The following is an 8,144-nucleotide window of genomic DNA, read 5'->3' on the forward strand; positions in this document are numbered from 1 at the left end:
GTTGCCTGCGAAACTTTTTTAGCTTATATGGGCATTCACCTGGAAGCCCTGCTATTTTATTTCACGTCTCTTTAATTGTTCATTGTAACGTGTGCTCATGTGTGAATAAATAAATAAATAAAATAAAATCAATGAAATAACGTCCTGAGATTTTCTCGCAAATTAAGATATTCTCTGAACGACGTCTATAAACAATGAACCAGACAGTAATGGCCAAAGTACTGCTGTTTAGATTACGAAATTTCACGGTTTAAAACATTTCAAGCTATGTCGCCGGCTTTGCCGGAAAGACTCATTATATTCCCGATGAGTTCATAGAAGACAACTGGATCGTGCCTAATATATATAACAGACACATTTACACACCATAAACTGATGATTTCAGGCACAAGCAAATTTAAGGTGGTAACTTTTTATATTATTCATGAATCATTATGCCATGGATTTGCAGTGTCACCATGAATAAACATTGTTATATATTAAACGAAACTTTTACATCTGCAAAGTATTCAAATGTGATATTTTGTAATGTACCAAACTAAAAATTTCCCAAATGAATTTTTCATTACCTAGGAAGCTTACAGGATAGACTATGGCTATAGTAGTGCGCGTGCGCGGACGCGTAGGTATCGAATTTGCAAACGATAAAACTGCGATAAACTCGCAATCGGCCGATAAGTTGCACAGTCACTGGTTCCGACGTTCGATGGAAGCACCTGATCGTGGTTTGATAATAAGTTATTCAACTTCAGTCGCAGTATCAATTTCATAGGTTTCCTACGTGAAAAAATATAATTATTCTTCAAAGAAAATAAATGCATCAAATTTCGAAGTTAGTCAGTGGCAAGAAAGAGGCAGAAAAATTCAATTCTAGCATCTCAAAATTAGCTCTTTAGCCATACTAGCTTTTGTGTTATAGCCATAAAACGAACTAGCTTTTGTGTTATAGCCATAAAACGAAGAGAGCAAGGTTTGGTAAGACAAGTGCAGACTACTTTCATGTGACCTGCAGCTGATGACATGAGTGGTACCATGGTTAAGTTCACACCTACGCTGAGGGTCATCTGTTTCATCCTGGTGATCATCAGTCTTCAGGTACGGATTGAAATTTTTCCATGCGATAAATTAAATATTTATAAATGAAACATTCTCATTATTCAATCCATGTTTCTAGTCTGGATTGCCAATTTTCTTTAGTGATGACCACCAATGCAGCATCAAATGAATTCAAGTTTATTCCGATGCAATTGAGAAAATAATTAAAAAGTTTTTACACTGCTTTAAAAGTAGTTGAGTCCCTGAAAATAAAATGTCAGGTATTGCAACTGCATTCACAGACGTGAATGCCTAATTTGTGATCGTTTATCTAATCAAACATAATGAATTAAGCCGTCATGATGACATTAGGTTTCTTTTCTCATCTAGCAAATTATTACGTTCTATAAATGTATATTTTTATGGTTTTATCGCACTTGTAAATTGCATGCATTCTCATCGTCATTTATTTTTTCCTGGTGCAGATTGAGGTCGCGAAAGCTCAAGGTTTGTATTTTAATTATACTTAGTATAATTAATAAAAAACATTGCCATAACTAAAAGTTAAAAAAAACTCGGTTGCAATTGCACAACCAATATTTTTTTGTTATGATCCCATCATATACGATTAGGACTTAGGTTCAAGACCACGCTGGGGCTAAGTCTTTCTTTCAAATTAATTTTTCATGTTGCGACCTCTGGGATTTAAGAGATCTGAATGAAAGGCGGAGTGTTCATTTCCGCAATAATGCCATCGAACGCCATGCAGACTACTTGCGCGTGATGCGTTCGTGATTTTTGCATGCTCCGGCTTGTATTTATTAAAAACCTTTTGAGTTGATTGGCTATATTAGTCTCACCTACGCTCTGTATTTTAATTATTTGCATAATTAAACAGTATTTTAATTTTTTTGAAGTTATTAGGCAGTGCAGTAGGAGTTGACCAGGATATACCAACAACTATAGAGTCAAAAAATTGTGCAAAGAACCATTTTTCCAGTCTATGCCATAAACTCCTAAACAACAATCTCTTGGGATGACTAAGTGAACAAGAATAGCATAAGTGGTGGTATCTGACGCTCATAGTGAGTGAAAACCATAAAGCAAACTCTGAGAGCGTGTGCAGTGCGCCGAGAAGACCCAGATTCGATACAAAAAGTAGCTCCTACAAAAAATTAGTTCGTAGGAAAAAACAAAGAACATTAAATTATGCTTATAGAGGGAGAAACGTGGCTCATGAGATGGAAGGGCGGGGTAGGACTTTGACCAGCAGTTATATCAGGATGATCACTTCTGAGGCAATGAGTGTCTGACTAATTGTTAATTTTAATTTGCAAATTGCAAATGCAAGCTTTCTTGAGAGCACAAGCAACAGTATCAGTAGCGGCATCACCATAAATGATGACTTGAGCATCATTATTTCGAGACTTTATCTAACACAAGTGGAGCAGAGAAAAAGAAGCGACGCTTTGCTAGGCTCAAGTTTCAACTAATCGATAGAACGACTGCCACAGTTTCAATTAGCGTAAATGAAATTTTTTTTGGGTGGAAAAAATCACATTCTCCTTGGTCCAATATCGTTTTTAGCGCCTAAGTAATCACCGCCTGAACGCTTTGAATTTTAGCCTGGGCATTGAATATATACGTTTATATATAGTAGTACATATATTATATGTATAATAATAGTATAATAAGCAATATAATAATAATTATATAATAATATATTATAATAATAATTATATTGCTAATTAAACAACCATGATAACTAAACGTGATAATGTAACTATAAGTATTTTAGATATTCTACAATAGTAAAATATTTATTGACTATCTACTTCCAAGCTTCCGTCGTACCCTATATAGAAACCATTTATCAAATCCATCACTCATGCATATGTAACGTATCACTTTTGTATCCAATTCATCAGTCATGTATATTTTGTATTAGTCACGAATCAAATCTATTCAGTAACGTGCGTAATGTATTTGTCTTGTATCAAACCCATAATTAGGTCACGTATGACGTGTTTGTCATACAGCGAATACGTAAATTATGTATGGTATGTGTTGGTCATTTTTCAAATCTATCGGACCGACTTACTTGATATCTCTGTCACCCACGTATCTCCTATATACACTCTTCGTATACCATTATTACAAACAAGTTTGAAATAAACTAATTTCACAGCAGACTTGGTAACCAAGCTGAAGCTCTTCCCAAAAGTTAAGATGATTGACGCATCGTGGGAACTACAAGAGCAGACTGGGATGGTTTCAAGGTACCAGGTGTCATGGACACCAAATGGAGCGAATAAACCTACTGCATCGTGTTACGTTGACACGACTAAAACAAACACCTCGAGCTGTGACGTGTACCCGACCATTGGCAGCTGCACTCTCTACACGGTCACGGTGCAGCCTCAGACGCTCAGTCAAAGCACCCCCAGCTTCACAGGCACCCCAGCGTCAGCAGCTGACTACACCCTGCTGGATGGTGAGTGAAGACGAAAATTTTTTGCTTGTCCTGCCATGACCGGTTTTAACTAAAACGTTGCCGTCCTTGATTCAATTAGGCTTTAATGTGGTTAAGTGCGGAATAAAATATTATATTGTGCAAAAAATATCCTTTTTATTTCAAAGTTTCGAAATATACTTATCTAATGAATTTTTTGTATAGTATTAAATTCGCATAAAATTAAATCTTATTTGAAATTTTAAACAAAACTAATCCTTTGTTATTTCGCGATTTTATTGGAAACTTTGAAGAAAATTCTCTTCGTCAGCCTCAAGCCCAGTGACAGTAAGCAACGTCACTTGCTCTAACATCGGCCAGAGCATCACTGTGTCGTGGGGGAACGCAGGGGCTTGTGTGGAGTACGTTGTATCATACACGGGGGTTGCTATGTGGGGGGACCGGCAGGTCACTATCGGTAACTTTATTACGCGCAACAGCCCGGCAACTTTCTTGAACCTCGTGCCGTATGCATTTTAACATTTTCATGCTCGTATTATGGGCATGATCACCTCAACGAATACATGTTCAACAAAACTTGTTCATTTTCATATATATAGTAAGCCAAGAGTGGATGAACAAATTCATTATAACATTTTTATTTATCTAAGATATTTTTCCATGTTTCCAGTACCACCAGCTGTCGGACCTCCTCAGATGCTCTTTGTGTCGAGTCGCAGCACGAATCTGACGTGGATCAAACCTGACACCAAATGCACCGTGGTTGGATACACCGTCAGGTTCAGCGGGCAAGCCATGTGGGGTGTTAATGCTACAATTAACGATACTTCCCTAAAGACCATTACTTCGGCTATACAACTTACTGGTTTGAAGCCTTTCAGCAAATACTCCTTCACAGTCGCAGTAGCAACAGCTGCTGGGGAAGGGGTACCTTCCCAACCACAATATATTCAAACGGAGGTTGATGGTAAGCGGCTATACGGAGCTAAGCTCTCAATAACCAAGGTAATTTCGTTAGTCTTCATAAATCATTCATGTAATTGAACATAGTGAATGAATAAGTTTTAAAATTGCATTATGAAATAACATGGTAGATAGCAAGTCCGCCTCTAGTATAAGGAAAGTTGATCATAGACTGATCAAGATAAAACAACTCTATCCAGAACAAAGTTGAACGACGGAACTCTACACTTGATGAGACTTGAGCTGAGATGGAAGTCCTAATGCAATATAAAGATCAGTTTTGCCCAGTTTTTTGCTGCAAAAACCCAGCAAATGATGACTGTAACTAATTTTTAGGGCTTTGCATGTATCAGCTGGGTATACTTCCTTAATATTTTTTTTCTAGCAAGGAAGTAAGTTTGCTGATCGGAACGATACAAAGGTAATGACTTTACACAGTAAACTTTCTTCCTTGCTTAAAAATGTTAAAGAAGTACCCAGCTGATACAAAGCCCGAAAAGCGACTTATTATTTGCAGGGTATTCGCTGCAAAAAAACTGGGCAAAACTGATCTTTATATTGCATTAGAACTTCCATTTCAGTCCAAGTCTCATCAAGCATAGAGTTCCGTTATTCAACTTGTGTTTTAACGTCTGCAGTGAAAAATTAACCATATCTGGAATATTTGCATTTCTCATTAATCGGAAAGGTCGACTGTAAGAATATTCAACTTCAAGTCATTGCCTATTTTCAGTTCCAAGTGAGCCAACTCAACTTCACGTAGAAGCCTTGAATTCCACGTCGGTGCGGGTGACCTGGTTGGCTCCCACGGAGGAAAACGGTATCATCACTAACTACACGATCCGCTCACAGCTCGCGGGAAACGGTACTGAAGCAGACAAAGAACAGATAATCACCACACCCGGCAACCGCTTCACCTGCGACGTTTCAGGTCTGGTCCAGTGCAGGGTTTACAACTTCTCTGTTGCAGCGTTGACGAGCCGCGGCGAGGGACCGAAAATTTCATTCCAAGGGAGTCCCATGACTACCGGTGAGCAGTAATAACCGCATTATATTAAATATAAGATATAATGATGAGTATCTGAGTTCAAAGCAGCTCCTGATGCGAGATGTTCAGCACCGAATTTAGATTATAAATATTTATCATCGGAAAATATCTATAGAACCGATCCTAAAATGGTAAAAAACTGAAAAATCCAACTTACAAACCCTCTCAATATTTGCGCTGCGTCTATTATTCTTATTTACTGAGATTTATTTACATAGAGACTGATCTTTGAATGAACATTTTTTTGTACAGCACCAGCGGCTCCCCAAAACCTAAATTGTTTCTTAAACGATAAGGGTGCAATCAGTGTTTCCTGGACCAAACCGGAAACGTATTGTAAGATCACCAGATTTACCATCACCTCAAACGTTACTAAGAAGTGGTCCAACGTCAAAATTGGGTTCATAAATTCCACCGGAGAAGGAACGCCTCAACTTGTGCTGGACCAGCCATATCCAGACTCGGAGTACACGTTCCAAGTGAAGGCCGTGTTGGACAATTCAACCAATGGGGCTGAGGTGGTTTGCAAGATCACAACAGCAGAAGCTGGTAACACCGTAGATATACCTAATTTTCTTTCTCTCCCTGAATTCTAGTAAACACGCGAGCACTTATAGTGAATTTTTCTAATTTATGCAATTTTACCAATGTTAAATGATTTGCCATCTCGTCCACGTGTGTAATTGCGGGCGACTCTTACCCGACTGTTCATCAACTGTTAGCATTAACTGTTTCTTTTAAGTAATTATGGAGTAGATTGTTTTGACTTAATAATTCATCACTAATTTAGGTTAAGTTGACACCTTGAAGTTTGACTGCCAATTTTATAGTTTGTAAGAAATTTACGGCGAAATTCCTATGCTAAATCTTGTTATACTATCCGTAGCCCCAAGCGCTGCCCGAAACTTGACACTACTTGAGGCCCGGAGTAACGCTCTCGTCATACAGTGGGAAGCACCCGAGAAGCTGAACGGCGTCGTGCGCTATTACTTCGTCAGCAGCGGTCGCAGTGATGAAGTTGGCAGAAACGTAACACTCTACGTCCGGCCTGATGAAACCCGCTTCAACTGCACCGTAGCGGGCCTGACTGCTGGGACGCACTACAACATAAGCGTGCGGGTGAGAATCCGTTCACGGAATTAATTCTTCAGCATATGGGGCTAGAACATGAACAAGTGGTGCATTAACCTTTTCTAATGAACACTACGCTATATACCATTAAGCTTTTCTTATCCTAAACTCACTTGAAAATAAAACTCAAAATCTCCTATTGTGTGAGGTCTCTTAGTGTGGCGCTCATGATAACAGGATTTATCAAGATAAACAAGTGGCAAATATTTGCCATTTGTTTTTTTAACTAGTCAAAATTCTCAGAATCTTACTCCCGCACAGAGAACAAACAATTTCAAAAATCCTCGGTTATGGCTTTTCATTAACTATGAAAAACCGTTAGTCCTGGACCAATAATACTAAACCTAACCTAATTTAATCCAATCTGAAATAGATAACCAAAAGTCCGTGTGTTGGCCTGTCACAGTATTTATTCATGCGTTCTAACACATGTAGGCAGCCACGACGAAAGAAGGGGAAGCAGTGGTAGTTCAGTTCACCACAGCGTCACCAGATCCCGAAGGAGTCGTAGTCATCGCCTTGTTGGTGGTGATGCTCATCGTGGGGCTCTCGGCCGCCGTCTACAACCATGAAGTCATTCGCGAGAAGTTCCACTCACCATCATCCAGTTGCGGTCGAAAGTCTGGTTTGATTACGAGGTATTTATATATACTATTATATTAATGGTCTACTTATAAAATCAGTCATCGCATATGTCGTCAAAATTCGTCGATAAAATTAGTGACGGCTTTTTACGATTTCAGCAGTTTTATTTCCACTGCTGAAATGCACTGCTATAAAACTTGAGTTTTTTTTTGTATCTGATCTTCATCTTGACCTCGCTCTTGTATGCGAGCGCTCACTAAGTTCTACGAAGATTTATCGTTATCACTAATTTTACGAGAGATTAACTCATTTTTAATACTTATTGCAGGTCAAGCAGCAACGAAGATCTTCGTAAAGGAATGCTGGATGCAATTTTGCAGGTGACAAAATTTCTGACGCCGTGTTGAGGTAATTACACAGCTTGTAGATATGAGAACCGTCACTAAGTCTTCAATGGGCCTTTCCCAATGAGTGCGTTGCTCCAAATCGTGTTTCAATGACACAACGAAAACTCATTCTTGCGATATAGCTTAATAATTGCCATGTAAAAATTATTATTTGTTAAAATGTCATAAAAACATTGTAGGGCAATACCATAATTAAAATAGTTCATATATTCAATTCAACCCAACTTGTATAGTTTGAAGAAGATGGCCAGAAGTTGCTGACTGCGTTTGAGAAGCTGAGTGCAAGTAGCAGAGACGCCACCAAGGACGCAGGCCTTCGCCATCAAAATGCCGAAAAAAATCGTTACCACGACATTTTGCCGTGTGAGTACATCCCTGTTGTTTTGTTACCGAACAAAATAAACAAAAATAATTTTAATTCTTTATGATTGTTGAAAGCTAGTCATAATTCCGATTTCACATTAAAAAATGTAAAGGGTATCGCTGTTTCAATCTGCCATTA

Source organism: Hyalella azteca, unplaced genomic scaffold (assembly GCF_000764305.2).
Source record: "Hyalella azteca isolate HAZT.00-mixed unplaced genomic scaffold, Hazt_2.0.2 contig6214, whole genome shotgun sequence".
NCBI lineage: Eukaryota > Metazoa > Arthropoda > Malacostraca > Amphipoda > Hyalellidae > Hyalella > Hyalella azteca.